General features: G+C 39.7%; 1 pseudogene; it reads left to right on the forward strand.

Annotated features, from left to right (window-relative positions):
• The first annotated feature begins 8,144 nt into the window (after positions 1-8,144).
• LOC115641087 lies at positions 8,145-8,971 on the forward strand (annotated as a pseudogene).
• The last annotated feature ends 15,709 nt before the right edge of the window (positions 8,972-24,680 follow it).

The following is a 24,680-nucleotide window of genomic DNA, read 5'->3' on the forward strand; positions in this document are numbered from 1 at the left end:
TAGAGGCTCAGATACCTCCTCTATTAACTCCTTGAGTATTCTAGGATGCATTTCATCAGGCCCTGGTGACTTGCAGGCATCTAACTTTTCTAAGTGATTTTTTACTTGCTCTTTTTTTATTTTATCTTCTAAACCTACCCTCTTCCCGTAAGCATTCACTATTATAGACATTCCTTCAGACTTCTCAGTGAAGACCGAAACAAAGAAGTCATTAAGCATCTCTGCCATTTCCAAGTCTCCCGTTACTGTTTCCCCCCTCCTCACTGAGCAGTGGGCCTACCCTGTCCTTGGTCTTCCTCTTGCTTCTAATGTATTGATAAAAAGTCTTCTTGTTTTCCTTTATTCCCATAGCTAGTTTGAGCTCATTTTGTGCCTTTGCCTTTCTAATCTTGCCTCTGCATTCCTGTGTTATTTGCCTATATTCGTCCTTTGTGATCTGACCTAGTTTCCATTTTTTATATGACGCCTTTTTATTTTGTAGGTCACGCAAGATCTCATGGTTAAGCCAAAGTGGTCTTTTGCCACATTTTCTATCTTTCCTACCCATCGGAATAACTTGCTTTTGGGCCCTTAATAGCGTCCCTTTGAAAAACTGCCAACTCTCCTCAGTTGTTTTTCCCCTAAGTCTTGATTCCCATGGGACCTTACCTATCAGCTCTCTGAGCTTACCAAAATCCGCCTTCCTGAAATCCATTTTCTCTGTTTTGCTGTACTCCCTTCTACCCTTCCTTAGAATTGCAAACTCTATGATTTCATGATCACTTTCACCCAAGCTTCCTTCTACTTTCAAACTCTCAACGAGTTCCTCCCTATTTGTTAAAATCAAGTCTAGAACAGCTTCCCCCCTAGTAGCTTTTTCAACTTTCTGAAATAAAAAGTTGTCTGCAATGCAGTCCAGGAACATATTGGATAGTCTGTGCCCCGCGGTGTTATTTTCCCAACATATATCTGGATAGTTGAAGTCCCCCATCACCACCAAATCTTGGGCTTTGGATGATTTTGTTAGTTGTTTGAAAAAAGCCTCATCCACCTCTTCCATCTGATTAGGTGGCCTGTAGTAGACTCCCAGCATGACATCACCCATGTTTTTTACCCCTTTTAGCCTAACCCAGAGACTCTCAACACTTCCATCTCCTATGTCCATCTCCACCTCAGTCCAAGTGTGTACATTTTTAATATATAAGGCAACACCTCCTCCTCTTTTCCCCTGTCTATCCTTCCTGAGCAAACTATACCCATCCACACCAACATTCCAGTCGTGTGTATTATCCCACCAAGTTTCATTAATGCCAACAATGTCATAGTTGTATTTATTTATTAGCACTTCCAGTTCTTCCTGCTTATTACCCATACTTCTTGCATTTGTATATAGGCATCTAAGATACTGGTTTGATCTTGCCTCCCAGCTTTGCCCTGACCCTCCTTTCTCTCTACCATTATAGCCCGTGCTCCCTCCTGTTTCCAACCTATCTCCCAGGTCTTGTTCCCCACTTACTTGTGGGGTTTGCTCACCTGTCCCCGTCGAACCTAGTTTAAAGCCCTCCTTAAGGCCTTTCCCCTCCTCGAAAGGTGAACGCCATCTGTGCCCAGCAGTCCTTCCTAGCCATCTGTGCTAAACAGACCATAAACCCAACAAATACAGCAAAACTATGATATGCCGAGTTTCTAAAACAACTTCAGAAAAAATAATCAGGTTCCAGTGCTGGCCAAAAGTTTCTTTCACAGATTGATTAATCCTGAAGTCTCAAATTTGGGACATTCAGAATTAGAAGCCACTTTTGAAAAAAATTCTCTGTAACTTGAAATCTATCAAGGACTTTTACAGTGAACGTTCAGAATTTTGTTTAAATGCTTGTTTTTGGTATTCTGATTTTTCATTAAAGTTACAATATCAGGTTAATTTATAACTTAAATTTGGTCCCCCTCCCTATTTGGATTTGAATTTGCAAAGGATCCTAAGGGAGTTATGAAATGTAATGGATTTGGGTGCCTAACTCCCTCAGACACCTTTGAAAATCCCAGCCTGACATTTTTTTTAATCAAAGTCTAATCAACACAGGCAATCAGCAATTATATTTCCACCCTTTTCAATATAAACCAACGTTTTAGGTACCTAGGTGTTCTGAAAATCCCAGCAGGTGCCCAAATACCTTGACTAATCCAGCCCTAAATCACTTTTTAAAATAGGATTTACAGTTACATTTTCAAGTTCAGCTAATTGACTAAAGAGCCAATGAGACAGAAGCTCCTAAGTCACCTCGGTGCTTTAGAAAATTTTACCCTAAGGCTCCCTAATATGCTTTAATATACTATAGTTTGAATTCTAGGGACTTCAATGGAAGTTAGACACCAAGGGGATTTTGAAAACCCTGCTAGGCACCTGTTTGCCTCTTTAGTACCTTTCTACCTTTGAGGATCTCAGCCCCGGTGCTTAGCTATCCAGTTCCACTGGGTTGTCATTGTGCTCATGAAATCCTGACCTGGTCAGAGCATTTGTCATCCACATGGGTGTGAAAATTACTGAGCAGTATTAGGCATTATCCTGGTAAATACAATGGGAATTTGCTGGGCTAAGGACTGAATAACATTTAAGTAAAGGGTAAAATAATTGCTAAAATTATGCACTGGATCATCTTTCCCCTTACAGAGATTTAGGTTGGGATTTTCCATGGAGGCTAAGGGAGTTAGGTGCCCAACTCCAATTTAAATTAATCTAATCGAATCAAATCTAATCGAATCGAATCTAATCTATCTATCTATTGACTCATAGAATAGTAGGACTCATAGAATAGTAGGACTGGAAGGAATCTTGAGAGGTCATCTAGTCCACTCCCCTGCACTCATGGCAACTAGAAGTTTTGAAAATTCCACTGGGTGATTAATACTTTAAAAAATCTGGCCCTAGGACTTGTCTATAAGGACAAGACACAGCATCTTAACTTAAATATGTTTATGTGGTCCACTGCAACTTCGGTGCCTTTGTGGACTCTTATGTTCAAAACTGGTTATATCAGTTCAGTTTGCACCTGAAAATTGATATAAGTGAGGTTTAAACCAATATAATTATGTCCACACACAAAGTTGCATGGTTTTAATTAAATTGGTATAAAATCACACCTTTCATTACATCAGTACAACTTTTTGTGTAGACTAGAGGTAAATTTTTCAAAAGCACCAAAGTGTCTTAGAACCAGATTTTCTAAGATTATTAGGTGTATATTGGAATTTTCAAAGGCCTAGGCACATAAATCCCATTGAATTCAATGGGAATTATGTGATTGATCTGCGTAGGTTCTTCTGAAATTCCCACTAGGTGCTTATCTGCCTATCTTTAGACAGCTAATTCAATAATGTTTTTTATAAAGTTTTGCATTTAAACTTTGACAAAAAATGAAATGAAAAATTTCATTTAAAAAAATCACTAAGTCAACAGTTCTTTACAAAAATTTTCATTTTTGAAAATAGTTGTTTTTCAACAAAAAGAAATTACAAGGGAGAAGTTTAATTATGGTGATCAATACATTTTCACAGAAAATGTTTTTTTATCATATGAACTTGATCTAATGGTTACATTCCTGATAGATAAAGGTTTTTATTTCAAATCTGGATGAAAATTTAAGATGTGAAGATTTTTTGTGGAATGTAGCATTCCAAAAAAATTAAACTCAGAAATGGCAAAACATCCATTGTGATCCAAAACAGTTTTGGTCAGAACCCGGAACACCCGTTTCATAGTAATTTCCAAAGTTTCATCTTTTTTATTATTATCACCCTGAATCATAAAAAAAAATAAATAAACATTTCAGAACTTCTTCCAGACCAAAATTCTGAAATTTTATGTAGAAAAAATAGAGAAGACAGACTGCCTGCCTACCTGGCTTCCTTTAAAAGTTTTAATGGAATCAACACATTCCCATGGAACTGTTCTGTTAGGAAATTTTCAATCAGTTCCAGTTACAATGTTTCAAAATCAAATATTTCATTTCAAAATGTTAATTCAAAATGAAAAAGTGACATTTTGACTGAAAATGACATCAATATTAATCATTTGAATGTCAATTTAAGTCAAAATTTCAAAAAATAAACTTTTCATTTCTTTCATAGGGTTCCTGAGCTGGTGGGTGGGAGGAAGAAGTAGATAGGAAATATGTTCATATTAGTAAGGCTTTTGACACAGTCCCCATGACATTCATATAAGCAAACTAAGAAATGTGGTCTAGAGGAAATTATTATAAGGTGAGTTTACCATGGGTTGATAGATCATACTCAGAGAGTAGTTATCAATGTTTTGCTGTCAGAGTGGGAGGGCATATCCAGTGGGGTACCACAGGGGTCATTCCTGGGTCCAGTACTAGCCAATTATTCCATCAATAATTTGGATAATGGAGTGGAGAGTATGCTGATAAAATCTGCAGATGACACGAAGCTGAGTGTGGTTGCAAGTCCTTTGGAGGACAGCATCAGAATTCAAAACAGCTTTGACAAGTTAGAGAATTGGTCTGAAATCAACAAGATGAAATTTAATAAAAACAAGTTCAAGGTACTTCAGTTAGGAAGGAAAAATCAAATGTTCAACTAGAAAATGGTGAATAACTCGCTAGGTGGTAGTACTGCTCAAAATAATCTGGGAGTTATAACAGATCTCATATTGAATAGGAGACAACAATTTGATGCAGTAGCAAAATACACTAATAACATTTGAGGTATAGAACAGGCGCATCATATGTAATACCCAGGAGGTAATTGTCCCACTCTACTCGGCACTGGTGAGGCCTCAGCTAGGGTAATGTGTCAGTTCTGGGCACTGATCTTTAGGAAAGATGTGGACAATTTGGAGAGAGTCCAGAGGAGAGCAACAAAAATGATGAAAAGTTTAGAAAACCTGATCTGTGAGGAAAGGGTAAAAAAAGTGGTCATGTTTAGTCTTGAGAAAAGAAGACAGAGTGGGGATCTGAAAACAGTCTTCAACTATATTAAGCACTGTTATAAAAAGGACAGTGATCAATTGTTCTTCATGTTCACTGAAAGTCGGACAAGAAGTAAGTGGCTACTGTCATAATATTATCGCTGGGAAAAATGAGGTTGAGAGGGGACTTAAGTAACACACCAAAGCTGTGTAGCAAGCATTTGGCGAAGACAGGACTAGAATGCTGGACTTCAGGCTGCCAGTACTGTGCTTTCACCAGGAGACCAGCCTGACCCAGCAGAGTCTGTTACACATTCTAGCGAAGTCTGTGAAATTCTGTTGAGACTGAATATCCTCAGGGTGTTGGGAAGATGGGAGTGGAGTACAAAAGTAATCTCCTCATGCAGCCAATTTGAGCTGCAGTTCATTAACAAGATAAGTAGGGGTAAAGCCAGTTGGATAATGGTGGAAGGAGTTTCCTATCAACATCAAAATCTCTGAAATTTTCCCAAAACTTTTTATTTTGAAGAGGCACGTTCTCATTATACTAACACTTCACACCACTCTGGCAGTAGAATGGGGGTTTAAAATGGGAGTGAATTATACTTATTATGTACATTTTAAGGTCCCTTTATATTGTTACTGCAGTGTAATATGACCTTAATGTAAATGTGAACCAGGTGTGAAATATTCCTATGTTTGTTATATATTTAGGTGGGGAGAAAGCAAGATAAACCATGTTATTTTTCAGCAGCCAAGGCTATTGTGTGTCATCCGGAGAGAAAAAACATTGTGAATAAAGGGAGTTTGTATTGACAAACTCTATCAGAAGACATGGTAAGTTTGATCCACTAGCCAGATCCAGCATATCCTGGAATTAAAGTTTAAAGTAGCTGTATTGAGAAATAGCTTTGCCTTTCCTTGTAATGTGAGCTACCTGAAAATTGCTGTTCAAAAAAATTACCTCATTGAAGAGTCAACACACCTGTACTCAAGGAATGAGTCTATCATCACTTTTTTTCTAATATAGTATGAAATTTAGCATGAACAAAAGGAAATGCTATTATTTGTAAATTGTATAACTAATAGAATCAGTTGGGAAAGTTGCTTTTTCATCAAAATTTATACCAAAAATTAAAATATTTTTTATTGTCAAATTTTCTTTGTCAAGATTTTGTAAAAAAAAAAACCCAAAGAAAAAAAAGCTTTCATAAACCAGAAGTTTTCAGTCAAAATATTTTGTTCTTTAGTCACCAGAAATAGCTTCTTCTTGTTATTGAATTGATGAAAGTCCCAAACTTATTTTTATTGGTTGATTGATTTGCAAAAATCTTTGTTTCATCAGAAAGATAGTACCTCTTGAAAAAAATGTAATAATGGAAAATTTCCAATACACTAACCGGTGGAATGTACTGGTATAGTAACTTTACTGAGGCAAAGAGGAAAAGAAGAAAATATATGTATAGATACATAGAAAGACTGATAGATTCCCACCCATTTCCAATCAGTGCAGAGAAGTGGGAATCTCATCTCTTGTGTTCTGTCCTCAGCTGTCTTTGTGATTTGAACATATCACTTCATATCGCTGCTTTAGTTTCCCCACCTTAAAATGGGCACAATCATACTGATCTAGTCAAACATTCTCCTCAAAGTGCCTTAAATCAGGCCATAATCTGATGTCTATCTCTGTTCAGGGAGCAATGCCCTTTGTACACAGTGGCAGAAGTTCATTGAATTGTCAAGTGCGTTATAAGTTGTTTTTTAAGAATTTGGTAACCGACAATGTTTAGAATGTCATTTCTAACTACTTAGACTATTGTTCTGGTCTAGCCCAGGCTCCAAGTGTTTGACTGGAAACTGACCCGAGGGGAGGTGGGTGAACGAGGACAGTTGTTATGTGAAAGGGAAATTGGGAAACAATTTTACTGTGTTTCTGAGAAACAGGTTTTTTTGTTGTTTGTCTCACCCTGCTTGCCTGGCTTGTCTTTTAGAGTGTAAGATTTTTAGATTAGGGATGGATTCTGTGCTATGTTTGTGCCTTGTGCAACACAATGGAGTCTCAACCATAGATGAGACCTTAAGATTCTATCAGAAGACACACAATAAGTGATAAACATCATTTCTAATTTCTGATATCAGTCCCTTGTTCCTGAGAATTTGGGGTGGGATTTTCTAAAGGGTCTAAGTAGGACCAGCTGGAAATTGGATTTTCATTTTTTGAAAAAAAAAAAAAAATCTCAAGATTTCAAGCGTTGTTTTGTTCTGATATGGAAAGAACACAAGACTTTTCAAAAAAATTGGCAGTAGGAAAAAAGACGCATAAAAGATCAGCCCACTACAGGCAGGTGGTTAGAGCAGTTACCCAGGTCATGGGAGAATTGTGTTCAAGTCTCAAGTCTGATTGATTCAAAAGTAGAACTCAGATCTTGGCAAGTGCACATGCTACTAGGCTTTAACATTAGTTCTCACTTTGATCAGTAATTCCATCCAGGACCTAAGAACATACCCAGATGGCACTTTTGTTGAAACTGATATGTTTCCATGAAATATTTCTGTTCCAACAAAATGGTATTTTTCAACATAAAACAAGTTTTGTCTAATTATTTATTGTATTGTGTTGTATTGTATTGTATTGTATTGTATTGTATTTTTACCAGCTCTCGGCCTAAGTAGCACAACTCCCATTGAAGATCAGGGAGTATAAGTGGCTTAGGAAAAGAAGTCCTATTGGCAGAATGGTGTTGAGTAGTACCTGATTCCCTTCTCTTATCTTATCTTTAATCAGAGTTCTCGGTATTATAGCTGGGGTTTTAGAGGGAGCCCTAAGGTGCCCAAATCTCGTAGAATTTCAGCCTGGAATCCTGTTCCTTGTATATCACCAGTGAAGCAAGTTCAAGCAAGAGCCAGGTCTACCACATGCAGCATCAAATCCCACAATCCCAGAGCCCAGATAGGTATCTTGAAACTGTTTTAGGAAATGTGGGCAGAGTTTCAGGGTTGTGGATCTGCAGATGTTTTATGGGAGCCCTGATAGGCTAAGGTATTTGGCGCTTCATATTTGCATATCCAAAAGTGTGTTCAACATGTTTAAATGAATTTATGATCCCTCATGTTTTGACAGATGGACCTCGTGGCTGAAACAGAAATAGCAAACCAAACCAGTGTGCAGGAATTCATACTCCTGGGCTTTCCCGGCACTTGGTATTTTCGGATTTCCTTTGCAATGGTATTTTCAATTATGTATTTCCTTACGATTGTAGGGAATATGTCTGTTATAGCCTTAGTGTGGACCCATCCATGGCTCCACACCCCCATGTACTTCTTTCTCTGCAATCTCTCCTTCCTGGAGATCTGGTACACCACAGCCTGCGCCCCCAAGGCCATTGGTGTCATGTTCGGGAAAAGCCAAACGATTTCCTTCACCGGCTGCATCCTGCACTGTATCTCATATTCTCACTGGGCTCTACAGAATGTCTCATACTGGCTGTCATGGCATACGACCGCTATTTGGCCATATGTCATCCACTGCGTTACTGCTCCCTCATGAACAGCACCTTCTCTGCTCAGCTGGCCCTCATCTCTTGGCTGTGTGGGTTCCTGGTTATCTCTGTGTTGGCATATCTAATATCCAGGTTGTCTTTCTGTGGCCCTAACATTATCAATCACTTCTTCTGTGACATAGATTCCTGGTTAGCACTTTCCTGCACTGACATGAGACTCGTTGAGCTGGCAACTTTTATCTTCTCTATTAATGTCCTCCTGGGCTCATGTGCAATAACTCTAATCTCATACATTTACATCATCTCCACCATCTGTAGAATCCCCTCAGCCCAAGGCCGCCAAAAGGCCTTTTCCACTTGCTCTGCCCATCTCACTGTAGTAACTATCTGGTACGGCTCCACCATTTTTCTGTATGTCAAGCCTTCTGCACAGAACTCATTGGATTTAAACAAAATAGTGAACGTCTTTAACACTACTGTAACTCCTCTATTAAACCCTTTCATTTACACTCTAAGAAACAAAGAGGTGAAGCGAGCTCTGGAAAAGGTAATCAGTGGGATGTAAAGTGGTTTTCAAATGGTCTGCATTTAGTAGAAATGTAGTCAAAGGGACCAAAATTAAAATTTCCTGAAGGTCATTCTTAGTGCATGTGAATATTTCTTTATTTTACAGGTTTCCTCATTGACTGTAACAACCTGATGTTGACTTACACATGAACTCAAGTGGGAGAAATACAAATTTGACATGCTGGAAATCCAAGTTGCTAAATTTGTGTGGCATTTGCCAGGATCTGTATGGATGCACCCATCGATAATTACACTGGGGCCTAGGCCTAAGGGAGTTGGGTAACAAGCTCCCATTGAATGTCAGATATAGATTCAAGCTGACATTTTCAAAGGAATATGTGGAAATTAATTTCCCATATTCCATTGAATTGCAATACAAGTTAGGTCACTCGTTTCCTTGTTCTCCTTTGAAATTCCCACTTTCACACTTTATCTCCCCTACTTACATTTATGATATATTTTCCAGTAGGGAGGACATGTGTGATGCCATGGAACTGACTGTGACAGACATGGCAATTTCCTGCAATATCCTTGTGAGACCTTACTGAATTACTGTCCTGTATTGATGTATCCATACAAGAGATTTTAGAACAATTTGATAAATTAAACAGTAATTAATTATCAGGACCAGAAGATATTCGCTCAAGAGTTCTGAAGGAACTCAAATATGAAATTGCAGGACTACAGAGAGTAATATGTAACCTATCACTTAAATCAGGTTCTGTTCCAGATGACTGGATGGTAACAAATGTAACTCTAATTTTTAAAAAGGACCTCATAGGCGATCGTGGGGAATTATGGGCCAGTGAAGGAAGTCATGCCTCACCAATCTATTAGAATTCTTTGAAGGGATGAACAAACATATGGATAAGGGTGATGAAGTCTATATAGGATTTTCAGAAAGCATTTGATTTGGTCCCTTCCCAAAGGCTCTGAAGGAAATTATTCAGGGGATAACAGGGAAAGTCCTCTCATGGATCAGTAACTGGTTAAAAAATTGGAAACAAAGGGTAAGAATAAATGTTCAGTTTTAAAAATGGAAAGAGGTAAAGAGTGGGGTCTCCCAAGCATCTGTACTGGGACCTGTGCTGTTCAGCATATTCACGGATGATCTGGAACAGTGAAGTGACAAAGTTTGCAGATGATACAAAATTATTCAAGATAGTTAAGTCCAAAGCTGACTGCAGAAAACTGAGTGACTGGGCAACAAAATGGCAGATGAAATCCAACATTGAAGTGAAAGTAATGTGTATTGGAAGAAATAATCCAAACTATACATATAAAATGATAATGGTTGGTTCTAAATTATCTGTTATCACTAAAGAAAGATATCTTGGAGTCATTGTGGCTAGTTCTCTGAAAACTTAATTTCAATGCACAACAGAAGTCTAAAAGGCTAACAGAATCATAGAACTGGAAGGGACCTTGAGAGATCAACTAGTCCAGTCCCCTGCACTCAAGTCTGGGCTAAGTATTATCTAGACCATCCCTGACAGGTGTTTTTCCAACCTGCTTTTAAAATTCTTCAATAATGGATATTCCACAGCCTTCTTAGGTAATTTATTCCAGTGCTTAACCACTCTGACAATTAGAAAGTTTTTCCTAATGTCCAACCTAAACCACCTTTGCAGCAATTTAAGCCCATTGCTTCTTGTCCTATCCTCAGAGATTAAGAAGAACAATATTTCTCCCTCCTCCTTGTAACAACCTTTTATATACTTGAAAACTGTTATCATGTCCCCTCTCAGTCTTCTCTTCGTCAGACTTAAGAAACCCAATTTTTTCAATCTTCCTTCATAGGCCATGTTTTCTAGACCTTTAATCATTTTTGTTGCTCTTCTCTGGACTTTCTCCAATTTGTCCACCTCTTTTCTGAAATGTGGTGCCCAGAACTGGACACAATATTCCAGTTGAGGCCTAGTCAGTGGTAAACAGAGCAGAAGAATTACTTTTCATGTCTTGCTTACAACATACCTGCTAAGACATCTGTCATAAACAGATAGCTAAGGGTTAACGTCTCTTTCACCTGGAAATAAGTATCTGAAGCACCTGACCGGGGAGGACCAATCAGGAAACAGGATTTTTTCAACTCTGGGTGGAGGAAAGTTTGTGTGTGAGTCCTTTGTTCTTGGTCTTCTGTCTGACTCTCTCTCAGCTATGAGGGGATTTCTATTTCCTGCTTTCTAATCTTCTGTTTCCAAGTTGTGAGTACAGAGATCATAAAAACAATAGGGGTTATTGTTTTTTCTTTTGTATTTACATGTCTATAGTTGCTGGAGTGCGTTGAATTGTATTCTTTTTGAATAAGGCTCTTTATTCATATTTCTTTTAAGCATATGACCCTGTATTTGTCACCTTAATACAGAGAGACCATTTTTATGTATTTTTCTTTCTTTTTATATAAAGCTTTCTTTTTAAGACCTGTTGGAGTTTTTCTTTAGGGGGGAACTCCAGGGAATTGAGTCTGTACTCACCAGGGAATTGGTGGGAGGAAGAAGTCAGGGGGAAATCTGTGTGTGTTAGATTTACTAGCCTGACTTTACATTCCCTCTGGGTGAAGAGGGAAGTACTTGTGTTTCCAGGACTGGAAATAGAGAGGGTGGACTCCCTCTGTTTAGATTCACGGAGCTTGCTTCTGTGTGTATCTCCAGGAACACCTGGAGGAGGGAAGGGAAAAGGTTTATTTCCCTTTGTTGTGAGACTCAAGGGATTTGGGTCTTGGGGTCCCCAGCGAAGGTTTTTGGGGGGACCAGAGTGCCCCAAAACACTCTAATTTTTTGGGTGGTGGCAGCTTTACCAGGTCCAAGCTGGTAACTAAGCTTGGAGGTTTTCATGCTAACCCCCATATTTTGGACGCTAAGGTCCAAATCTGGGACTAGGTTTATGATAACATCCCAGAATAATGTTTGCTTTTTTTGCAACAGTGTTACACTCTTGACTCATATTTAGCTTGAGATTCACTATAACCCCCAGATCCCTTTCCACAGTACTCCTTCCCAGGCTGTCATTTCCCATTTTGCATGTGTGTAAATGATTGTTCCTTCCTAAGCGAAGTACTTAGCTTTTATCCATGTTGTATTTCATCCTAATTATTTGAGAGCATTTCTCCATTTTGTCCAGATCATTTTGAATTATAATCCTATCCTCCAAAGTATTCACAACCCCTCTCAGTGTGGTATCATCTGAAAACTTTATAAGTGTACTCTTTATGCCATTATCTAAATCATTGATGAAGATATTGAACAGAACCAGACCCAGAACCAATCCCTGCAGTACCTCATTTGTTATTTCCTTCAGGCATGACTGTGAACCACTGATAACTACTCTCTGGGAATCGTTTTCCTACCAGTTATGCATCCACCTTATAGTAGCTCCATCTAGATTGTATTTCCCTGGTTTGTTTATGAGAAGGTCTTGTGAGACAGTATCAAAAGTCTTACTAAAGTCAAGATATACCACATCTACCACTTCCCCCCATCCACAAGGCTTGTTACCTTGTCAAAGAAATCAGGTTGGTTTGACACAATTTCTTCTTGACAAATCTATGCTGACTTTTAACTATCACCTCATTATCTTCTAGGTGTTTGCAAACTGATTTCTTAATTATTTCCTCCATTATCTTTCCAGACATAGAAGTTAAGCTGACTGGTCTGTAATTCCCTGGCTTGTCCTTATTTCCCTTTTTATAGATGGGCATTATATTTGCCCTTTTACAGTCTTCTGGAATGTCTCTTGTTTTCCATGACTTTTCAAAGATCATCACTAATGGCTCATATATCTCCTCAGTCAGCTCCTTGAATATTCTAGAATGCATTTCATCCAGCCCTGGTGAACTGAAGACATCTAATTTGTCTAAGTAATTTTTGACTTGTTCTTTCTCTATTTTAGCTTCTGGTCCTACTTCATTTTCACTGGCATTCACTATATCAGACTTCCAATTGCCACAAACCTTGGTGAAAATCGAAACAAGTCATTAAACACCTCTGCCATTTCTGCATTTTCTGTTATTGTCTTTTCCCCCTCATTGAGTAATGGGCCTACCCTGTCTTTGGTCTTCCTCTTGCTTCTAATGTATTTGTAGAATGTTTTATTGTTACTCTTTGTGTCCTTAGCTAGTTTGATCTCATTTTGTGCCTTGGTCTTTCTAATTTCGTCCTACATACTTGTGTTATTTGTTTGTATTCATGATTTTTTATTTGACATAGTTTCCAATTTTTGTAGGAGTCTTTTTTGAGTTTTAGATCATTGAAGATCTCCTGATTAAGCCAAGGTGGTCTCTTGCCATACTTCCTATGATGCTGCATTCCATATGATTTTATGAAAATATGCTAATAAGTGTGAATATAATGTAACTGGAATATGCTTCATGCAAAATGTCTCTTGTAAGGTATCATTACAAAGCTTATAATCTACGGAGTGTGGTCATCCTATTTGTATAGATATATTGCTCTTGTATCTGAAACTAGAAATATAAAATATAACTCTGAGGTCCTACTGTAATTATGCAAAGTGTGGGCCATTAATGGTGGTTTGGAATCTCAATTGCTCCCATCAACTAGGACAATTGACTGTAGATGGCTCTGTTTACTTGCAAGTCTTCCTGTGAGTAAGGCTGGGAAGAATAATGGCTTGGAGTCTCACAGGACATGTGACCATGTCACCTGGTACTGGAATACATCTTCAGTCTGGGGCTTTTCCATTTAGAAGTAGAGGTGGGGACCCAAAGAGACAAAAGATTCCCACCTTGTGCCAAAGCTATGTAAGGGGGTGGAACAGAACAAAGAGGGGCTGCAGTCATGGGAAATCCCTTAGCTACCACCTGACCTGGAACAAGGACTGTACCAGGGAAAGGATTGGACCCAGACTAGGAAGGCATCCAGTCTGTGAAAGAAGCTTATTGAAACATCTCTGAGGGTGAGATTTGATTTGTATTCAGCTTCTTACTGTATTAGGCTTAGACTTCTGTGTTTTACTTTTTGCTTGGTAATTTACTTTGTTCCGTGTGTTATTACTTGGAACCACTTAAATCCTACTTTTTATATTTAATAAAATCACTTTTTACTTATTAATTAAAACAGAGCAAGTATTAATTCCTGGAGGAGCATATCTCCTGTGCATATCTCTCTATCAGTGTTATAGAGGGTGAACAATTTATGAATTTACCTTGTATAAACTTTATACAGAGTAAAATGGATTTATTTGGAGTTTGAACCCCACTGGCAGCTGGGTGTCTGAGTTCTGGAGGCGGGAGCATTTCTTAAGCTGTTTTCAGTTAAGGCTGCAACTTGTCGGGAATGTGGTTCAGACTTGGATCTGTGTTTGCAGCAGGCTAGTGTGTCTGCCTCAAACAAGGCAAGGTACTGAAGTCCCAAGCTGGCAGGGAAAATGGGCTCAGAGGCAGTCTCAGCATCTCAGATGACAGTCCCAAGGAGATCTCTGGGACCCAACCCTTCACACTTCCTCTCTTTCCTGTGCAGTGGGATAGTTTGCTCTTCTGCCCTTAATAATGTTAGAATGCTAGGAACTGTTAGGAAAGGGATAGAAAACAAGACAAAACTATCCTAATATCTCTATAAACCCATGGTGTGCTCACATCTTAAATACAGTGTTCAGTTTTGGTCACTCCATTACAAAAAAGATATAGTGGGACTGGAAACCGTCCAGAGAAGGGCAACAAAGATGATATAGGGTATAGAACAGCTTCCATGCGAAGAGAGACTAAAAAGATTAGGGCTGTTCATCTTAGAAAAGAGATGATTAAGGGGGATATAATACAGGTTTATAAAGTCAAGAATGGTGTGGAAAAGGTGACTAGAAAAGTGATAGTTACCCTTTCCCACAATACAAAACCAAGGGCCATCCGATGAAAGGACCCAAAGGGAGGTTTGTGGGTTTCAGATTGTTGTAATAAGCCATCGGCATCGATTGATCCAGCAAGGGTTCAATTTATCACGTCTAGTCTAGATGTGATAAATCAACCACCGTGCACTCTCACGTTGACTCCGGTACTCCACTAGGGCAAGAGGCACATGCGGAGTCGACAGGAGAGTGTCAGCTGTCGACTTACCACAGTGAAGACACCACTGTAAGGAGATCTAAGTATGTCAACTTCACCTATGTTATTCACGTAGCTGAAGTTGTGTAACTTAGATTGATTACCTCTCCCCTCCACCCCCGCTCTGCCCAGTGTAGACCAAGCCTTAGACCATGATTTTTAGTGTCCAGCAAAATTATGAATTCAAGCTCCCAGGCTCATCTTTTTAAAGTGTTGTACAGGTTTCCTTTGAGGATGAAGACTGATAGACCAGATATAGAGTGGTCACATTGTGAAAAGCATTCACCCGCAGGTGATGTGGTGTTTTTGTCTTTTGTTATTTTCCTGTGTGAGTTCATTTACGAGTGTAATGATTGTCTGGTTTTACCCATATAATTGGTATTTGGCATTTAGTGCATTGAATGAAGTACACCACACATTGTGATAGGCAAGTGTAGGATCCCTGGGTCTTGAAAAGTGTGTTTTGGGAGGTGTTATCATTGTAGCAGTGGAGATATGTCTGAAGGTTTTGCATCCGTTGTTCTGGCAGGGTCTGGTGCTGCTTTGAGTTGAGGTTTCTTGATCTGTGGGCAGCTTGCTTCTGATGATGAGCTAGGAGAGGACTGGGGGCTGTTTGAAAGCCAGGAGAGGGAGTTCAAGAAAGATTTCTTTCAGGATGGGGTCCCTATTGAGTATGGGTTGTAGTTGTTTGATGATACCCCATATGGATTCCAGTGTGGGATGGAAGGTGACAACTAGGAGTGTGCAGTCAGGGGAGATTTTATTTCTGTACTGAAACAGGTTATTTGGGGGGTATTTGGGTGGCGTGTTCCGTTATGTGATGTACTTCTCTGGTGGAGTGAGGTATTCACTATCTATGTAGCTACTAATAGGGGACCAGATTTTTAATGGTATTTACGCATCTAGTGAGATTTTCAAAAGCACCTATATGCTTAACACCATTGATTTTCAAATTCCCAGCCACAAATATACACGGGATTTCCTCTCTTTTAGGATGAATTTATTTGAGTTATGTGTGAGGTCTCTCCAACAGGTGGTTGCATAGATGCGGAATTTTAAGACTCCAGGGGTGAACCACATCACACTGCTGTCAATAGCAAAGCTCCCACTGGCTTGAATAGGCCCAGGATTTCACTCCCACTGACTTGAATAGGATCAGGATTTCACTCCAGGGGTACATGTTAAATGACAATTTAATGCCAGAGAGAAAAATTCACACCTGTGCAATGATCCTGCAAAAAGATACTTGATTCCCACCTCTAAACCCTCAGAATAGATCATATTTATACCAGCTCAAGATCTGGCCCATAGATAGTGATCAACACCCCTAAAACCAGATCTGTCCCCTGGAATATTCCTTCTGATCCACTTGTGTGGGACAGCTGTCATGACTCCTACCCAACCCACCTCTTGCTGCTCAGGAAAAAGAACGTGGCGAAGATATCCATATGTCTGGCTAATTCCCAGCTTTTGGAATAGCCCATAAAAGCCATTGTCATCTGACACATCTGAAAGTAGGATTTTGGTAGCTTTACTTTACATTTGGGTCCAGCCCCACAAACAGGGGGCTGAGGATTGAGGAGTTAAACAGATGTCTTAAATCCACCAATATGCACCCTGTTCTGGTCATGAACAGGTCACTCCTTGATTGGCGAGAGATTCTGGCTACTGGTTTCATTTATGTAGTTTTTCCTGGCATTTCTCCAAGAAAGAGTAGTTCCATTAAAATATTTGGCCCTTGAAATCGTCAACACTGTCAACATTTTTCATCACAAGAAATTATGCATTTTTCTATATATTTTTTAATTGATTGAAGAAATGATCAAAAAATCTCAGACTGGATATTGAAAAAAATCAATATATGAAAATTTTCACACACTATTGCTATATATATATATGTGTGTGTGTGTGTAACATATATTATATGTTTATAATATATTATATTATATATGTAACCCTGGTTAAGAGATCTGATGAAAAAGAGAGGCGAGCTTGTTGCTGGGTAGATGAGAGATGAGGCAGGCTGCACTGTGCTCACCTAGCCAGCAAAAGGCAGGGGTTTATTGAACCTTGTGAATGGGTGAACGTTATGGGATGGAAGGCGTACTATGCCAGTTGGAGGGGGGATAAAAGGAGGAAATCTCTGCCTGCGGGAGAGTGAGTGTTCTCCTGACTGTCTGTTCCTGCCTATTTTGCCCTGAAAGGGGAGAGAACAACTGATTTAGAAATGCTAAGGAGACCTCCTATGCGATGGGGACTTTTTCTCCTGTGAGTAATGCCTGTTGCTGCCACAGAGAGGTTTTCCTCCTGGATAAATTGGTGCCCTCGTCATCTTACCTCACTCAAGCACCTTCAGGCCTGTAATGACTCATGAAGGTATGTGAGCTCCTCCACATTACGGAGTCTACCAATGTGGAATAAATTGAACTTGTGAATCTGAGGAATCCACTGTAGGGATAGTGAGCTAGACTTGATTAGAAAGCTGCATAATAGAACCACTGCCCGTGTACGTCTGGGGAATCGGATGTCGGCATCTTTTAAATCAATATCTGGTGTCAGTCAGGGCTGTGTCTTGGTCCCTGTACTTTTTTGTTGGGCAATGGATTTCATAATGCAGCATTCCATCAGGTTCATAGGCATTAAGATCCATGATCTCTTGCTCTCAGATCTTGACTATGCTGATGAGGTTGTTCTTCTAGTACAGAGCCCAGACAGGTTTTGCGATGCATTCCAGCAAATAGAGAAGGAGTCACCAAGATTGGCCTTTATGTTTCGTGGTCAAAAACAAAGCTGCACAACTGAGGATCAGGCACACCCACCACTCCAATCTCTTTGAATAATGGAACTGTTGAAGCATTCTCCAGCGTTTGCTATTTGGGTTCTATTCTCACCTGTTCCTCCAACTCTCATATGGAAATTCTTCACCCAATTGGCATGCAGCATCTGCCATGGGTCATTTATGACAAATATGGAATCAACATAATCTCAGGACTATAACCAAGTTCAGGATCTATTCAAGCAGTATCCTCTTTGTACTGCTGTACGGCTGTGAAACACGGACACTATGCTGCTCAGACTGGGCAAACCCGGAGCTTTCCACACAAAATGACAGTGACACAGGGCTGGATTAAGACCTTTAGAGGCCCTAAGCACTGAAAAGATTATGGTGCCTTCCCATATGTAATTCAAAATAAAAACAATACTATACCGTAAAATTAAATTTTATTTTTCCAAATGACACAAAACTTACATGTATGCTGAAATTAAAATATCTTCTTTCTAGATTTTCTGATTGCAAAATTCTGGATAAGTTCATCGAAGCTAACTCAACGAAGCATGTTTGCTTCCATACACAATAGGGAAAGTGAATCAAGTTTGTCCTGACACATTTTTGTTCGCTGAGGGATTTTTATTCTTTTCAGCTGAGAAAAAGAGCATTCTGCCGAGCAGTTAGTAATAATCAATTTTAGAAAAATATGTAGTGGGATCTCTAAATTTGGAAATACACATTGTATTCCATCTTTCAATATTCTGTCATGAAGATCAGTGTGACTGAATTTCATTTTTCCTGTTTCACTAAAGTTTGTGCGCACATAGCAGTGGAAGTGCCGCATTTCTCCACAGAGATTCATGTTCAAGTCAACAGCGGATGAGTCAACTAGCTTTTGGGAACCTTGTGAATATTGTTTGTCAGATAAGTCCATATTGTTTAGAAAAGAAAATCTACTTGATATTTCTTTGTACACTTCACCCCTCCTCTTCATATGAGCTTCAAGTGTATCAATTATAGCATAGTAAGTAGATACGCAAAATTTGTCTCTAGGATTCAATGCTGTTTCTGTTTCACTGCCATCATTTGCTTGTTTTTTCCTGGTTCACTTGTGGGACTGTAGTTAGTAACAGGCAAGATATCTTTTGATATGTCATCAAATCTTTCAAAATGATTCCTCAAAGTGTGTCAGTGGTCTGCTAATGAATGACAGAGGTCTGCACATGTTTTCAAATCCAATTCTTTTTCTTGGAGAGATTGACTTGTGTGGTAAAAGTGTTGTAAAATTTCATTCCACATGTTCAACATGAATACAAACTCTAGTTCTTGCGTCCTGTTTGCAATGTTTTCTGCCTCTCGTATAGTTTCCCACTTTTGTGATTGGTCTTCAGCTGTACTTTCCAATGCATCCACAATCTTTGAGTAGAACTCCAGAATTGCACTTGTTGCCACTTAATGTGCCTCCCAGCGAGTATTAGAAAGAGATTTCAACGCACAATCATTGCCCAAATATGTTTTAAGAACTGCCCATTGATTTGTTGAGGCAAAGAAACATAAATGGACTGTTTTCTCAGATAATGCAGTACTTGATTTGCCATTTCTTCACCAGTGTGGCTTTTCAAATTGAGGAATGTTATAAGTCGTTCAACGGGTTTTCCATCTGTGGGAGACACATATCTTAGTATAATACTCATTTGATCAATATGTGAAAGATCAGGTGTAGAATCATCAGATAAACTGAAGTACCTAGCAGTACTTATTTCATCCACAATAGCTGAATGAACTTTGTCACTCATTAGACCAATGAGTTCATCACATATTGTCTTGGATAAGTATAATGGTTTACCTTTGCCAGCATTCCCATATTTTGAGATATGGCCTGAAAAAAATGGGTCAAACCAAGCCACAAGCTCCAACAATCCCAAGAAATTTCCATTCTATAATGATTCAAATGTGTGATTTGATTCCCAGAAAGGCAGACCATGTTCAGCTAATGTTTGAATAACAGCTCTAACACTCTGCAAGACATGTTGCCAGTATTCACGTTCCCCCTTAATTTGTTCTTCCAATTTTTGTGTCAATCTAAAGTCCTGTCTTCAATTTAAATATATCAACATTGGATTTCTGTGAGTAGTGCTATTTTCATGTTGTTCAATTAAAACAGAATTCCACCAGTGACTAAATCCATCTGCGGCAAACTGAGATGTTGAAGGTTTATATGCAAAAAGTTTGCAAACAAAACAGTACACAGACCCTGTTGATGGTGAATACAGTAGCCATTCTCAAGTGTATTTCTCACTATTCGTTTTCACGCCGAAAGATATCTTTTGTGGACAATATCTTGTTTGCTTGCCATTGGTAAAAGTCTGACTTGATTTCTCAAATGGTCCAGTGTGGTGCTGACAGTCATTTGGTCCACGATCTATCCAGTAAGCTACATCATCAATACTGAAATCAACCCGCATACCAGGATCTTTTCTCCTATTATTTACAGCATGAGCAGGTTCAGTCTCTGACACATCCACACCTTCTAGAACAATGTCTGTTTTGCCGCCAGGAGTAGGATGATCAGTTACAGTCTCTGACACATCCACATGTTCTGGAATGGTGCTTGTTTCACCGATAGAAGAGGGGTCAGTCTCTGAAACGCCTACAGGTTTTGGAACGATGTCTGTGCTACTGAGAGAAGATGTTGCTTCTGATGGATTCACTTTGAAAAATGATGTCAGCTTTGGAAGATTATGGAAAATTTCACTCGTTTTTTGTTTCTTTTCTTCTGACAGTTTACGTTTCTGTGCTCCACTCAGTTGGTTACGTTTCATCCTGCCCCTTATCTCAGTAATGTGAACTTTAAAAAAAATTACACAATGTACACTATTTTTATGTATATATATTATATATATATAAGAAAGAAAAAAAGAGAACCAACTACGTATAACTTAGAAGAATATATCAATAATAAAACATAAATTTATTGCAACACATGACAGGATCTGATTTCCACACATTATTTTGATCTACGTTAATAGGACGCCCCCATGGTTTAGATGGGGATAAGTAATAAAATGAGAACAGAAAAACGGGGGAAGAGTGTGTAGTGGAGTGTAACGAAGTCTAACAAAGTTCTGATTTTTCCCATGATGACTACTTTGATGCTTTTTTAAAAAAAATATCAACTATCAATTTTTTTTTTAAAAATGTCATTTTTTTTTGGTGCCCCCCACTTTGCTGGTGCCCTAAGCACATGCTTAGCTTGCCTGTGGAGTAATCCAGCTCTGCAATGACATATATTGACATAAAGTGGTATGACTTCATTCATAATGCAGACATTTATGGTCACTCCAGTCTACAGACTACTTGGGCTATTGTTCGCAGCCACTGTCTTATGCTTTTCGGACATGTCGTCAGAATGTCGCATGACCTTTCAGCGAACTTCTTTTTCTGGTTTGTAACTTCCAGGATAAAATTCCACCAGCCAAGGAGTGGAGGCAGCCCAGAGGCAGACCCCCTATTACATGACTGCATCAAGTCTGCTCTGACATTGGTCTTTTGGCCCCTGAAAAACCCTTGCGGCCGCACAGAGACGGACCAAATGGTGAACAATTGCTACGGCCGACCATTTGGCTAAGCACTGAAGAAGAAGAAGAAGAAGAAGAAGAAGAAGAAGAAGAAGAAGAAGAAGAAGAAGAATACAGACTGTAGCTTCTAAGTAAAGCTGCAATCTTCTTTGGAGATGAGTTGAAGGTAATTGTCTTGAGGGATTCACAAAAGTCCTTAAGCAGTTTAGGCACCTGACTCCTGTTGATTTCAGTTGGGATAGGACACAGGTGCTGACTTTTCTTTTTTCCAGTGGGTGCTCAACTCCTGGTCCACCATGAGGTCCCGCTCAACCTCTTTCCCCGAGGCCCTGCCCCCGCGCCGCCCCATCCCCCCGAACCCCTGCCACTTGCTCCTCTCCGCCCCCTCCCTCAAGCACCTCCCACCTGCTGCTCACTCCTTTCTGCCCCCTCCTGACTTAAGGGCAACTGACTATGTTTTCCCGTGGGTGCTTGAGCCCCAGAACATCTACGGAGTTGGCGCCTAAGGGTTAGGAACCTAAATACTTTTTAAAATATGGCCTTTACACTTTTGCGCATTTTACTCTGTGTGTCAGGGACCCCACTCCAAGGCATAATTCCTCCCTTATACACTTGACATGGGGCAGCTTACTTCCCTCTGCTACAGGAGTGCTCTGTTTCTGTATATATGGAAATGGGGCATAGATTAGGTCCATGTAGAAGGTGTCAAGTATATGAAACATAAATTCCTTGGTTTTGGAGGACCAATAAAAATCCTGGTTGTGGCTTCCTTTGTCCAGCTCTTTGTTTGTGCCCAGCAAGTGGAAGGGGCGACATTTTAGCATAAGCCATTATTTTACAGGTAGGGAAAATGAGGCTGGGGAGGGGGCTTAAGTAACACATCAAAGCTCCTCCTCCTGTGTAGTAAGCATTTGGCAAAGACAGAACTAGAATGCTGGTCTCCAGGCTGCCAGTACTGTGCTTTCACCAGGAGACCAGCCTGACTCAGCAGAGTCTGTTACACATTCTAGGGAAGTCTGTGAAATTCTGTTGAGACTGAATATTCTCAGGGTGCTGGGAAGACGGGGGTGGAGTACAAAAGTAATCTCCTCATGTAGCCAATTTGAGCTGCAGTTCATTAACAAGGTAGGTAGGGGTAAAGCCAGTTGGATGATGATGGGAAAAGATTCCTACCAATGTCAAAATCTACAGAATTTGCCTGTCTTTTGGTTCTGAAGAGGCACATTCTCATTTATGCTAACAACGCTTCACACCACTCTGGCAGTAGAATGGGGGTTTAAAATTGGAGAGGATTATACTTATCACACACATTTTAAGGTCCCTTTATATTGCTACAGAAGTGTAAAATGACCTTAATGGAAACATGAACCATATGTGAAATATTCCTCTATTTGCTATTGTCATGGTGTAATTCCCCAATTTGAACCTTAAAGTCCAAAAATTGGGGTACCAGCATGAATTCCTCTAAGCTTAATTACCTGCTTAGATCTGATACGCTGCCACCAACCAGGAATTCCAGTGCCTGGTACACTCTGGTCCCTCCACAAGGGAATTGAGTCTGTACTTATCGGGAAAGTGGTGGGAGACTGGATAGTGTTTGGAACATGATTTCTAACAAGTTAGACTATTGTTCTGGTTTACCCAGGCTCTAAGGGTTTCACTGAAAACAGAGTCATGGGGAATTCAGTTGAAGGGGGGACTGTAATATTAAAGGGAAATTGGGAAGCTGTTTCTTTACTGTTTGTCTCCACCTGTTTGTCTGGTTTGTCTTTTAGACTGTAAGCTTTTTAGAGTAGAGATGATCTTCTATGCTTTATCTGTGCAGTGCTCAGTTCAATGGGGTCCGAACCGTAAGTGGGATCTTCAGGTTTTACCAGAAGACACACAATAAATAATAAAAATATTTTTAATTCCTAATGTTGATTCCTTATTACTAGGAATTTGGGTGGGATTTTCTAAAGGGCCTAAGAAGGACTGATAGGAAAACAAGAATTCCATTTTGTGGGAAAAAAAATCGAGGTTTCAAATTTTGTTTTGTTCTAGTATGGAAAGAACACTAGACCTTTCAAAAATGTTGGCAGCAAAAACAGAATGGAAGAGATCTACCACACAACAGCCAGATGTTTAGAGTCATTCCCTGAGTCATGGGAGAGTCATGTTAAAGTCCGAGTTTCGATTGATTCAGAGGAGGAACTCAAACCTGGATCTTGTGCATCTAAGGCGAGTGTTTGAATCACCATTTAATAGAGCTAATCTCTTTCATTTTGTCTCACTTTGATCAGAAATTTCATCCTGGGCAGAAGAACACACCCAGATGAAATGTTTGTTAAAATGACGGTTCTGTGAAATATTCCAGTTTCAATGAAATGGTTGTTTTCAATGTAAAAGAAAATGTATTGTTTTTGTTGTTGTTGGCTTTGGATTCTCTCAGGGATGGGTGGAGTGGCCTTGATGGGCTAAACCAGCAACAGGGGAAAGATGCCTTTAGGTCAGCCACCCCACTGGCTCCTCATTGACCTTAGAGGAATGAGGAGTGGAGCTCTCATCTCTATTGCAGAGGCTGAAATGTGTACAAAAAGAGAATAGTGTTAAATAGCTCCTGCTTCCCTTCTCTTCCCTTCTCTTACCTTTAACAAGGGTTCTAGGTAGTACAGCTGGGATTTTAGTAATAGCCTTAAAGTGCAAAAATCCTTTACAATTTCAGCCTGAAATCCTGTCCCTTGTATTTCACCTGTGAAGCAAGTTCAAGCACGAGCCAGGTCTGCCATGTGCAGAGTCAAATCCACAATCCCAGAGGCCAGATGAGTATCTTGAAAATGGTATTAGGAGACACGGGCAGAGGTTCAGGGTTGTGATGTGCAGTTGGCATGCTGTTCGAGCAGTTGCAAGAAGGGGCTTACTTCCCAGACCAGAAAATTATCATTCAGAATGTTGAAATGTCAATAGTTACCATTGGGGACCCAGCCTAACCCTTGCTCCCATGGTTCCTGAAGCCTTATACAGACAGCCTAGACAGTAGTAAGGAGCAGTTCAACCAGGCTGAGCAAGTGCGGAATGGTGGTAGAATGTGCTTTTGGATATTTAAATGTTCGCTGGCACTGTTTGCTGACTAGGTCAGACCTCAGCGCAACCAATATTCCATTGTCATTGCTGCTTGCTGTGTCCTCCATAATATCTGTGAGAGTAAGAGTGTGAAAGTTACTGGTAGCCCCCCTTAACAACTTACAAGCAGCCAGTAGGGGGAAGCAGAAGCCTCACGTACACAGTAACCTGAACTTTTGAACTATCTTTTCTCTTCTGCCTC

The sequence above is a fragment of the Gopherus evgoodei genome, unplaced genomic scaffold (assembly GCF_007399415.2).
Source record: "Gopherus evgoodei ecotype Sinaloan lineage unplaced genomic scaffold, rGopEvg1_v1.p scaffold_33_arrow_ctg1, whole genome shotgun sequence".
NCBI classification, from domain to species: Eukaryota; Metazoa; Chordata; order Testudines; family Testudinidae; genus Gopherus; species Gopherus evgoodei.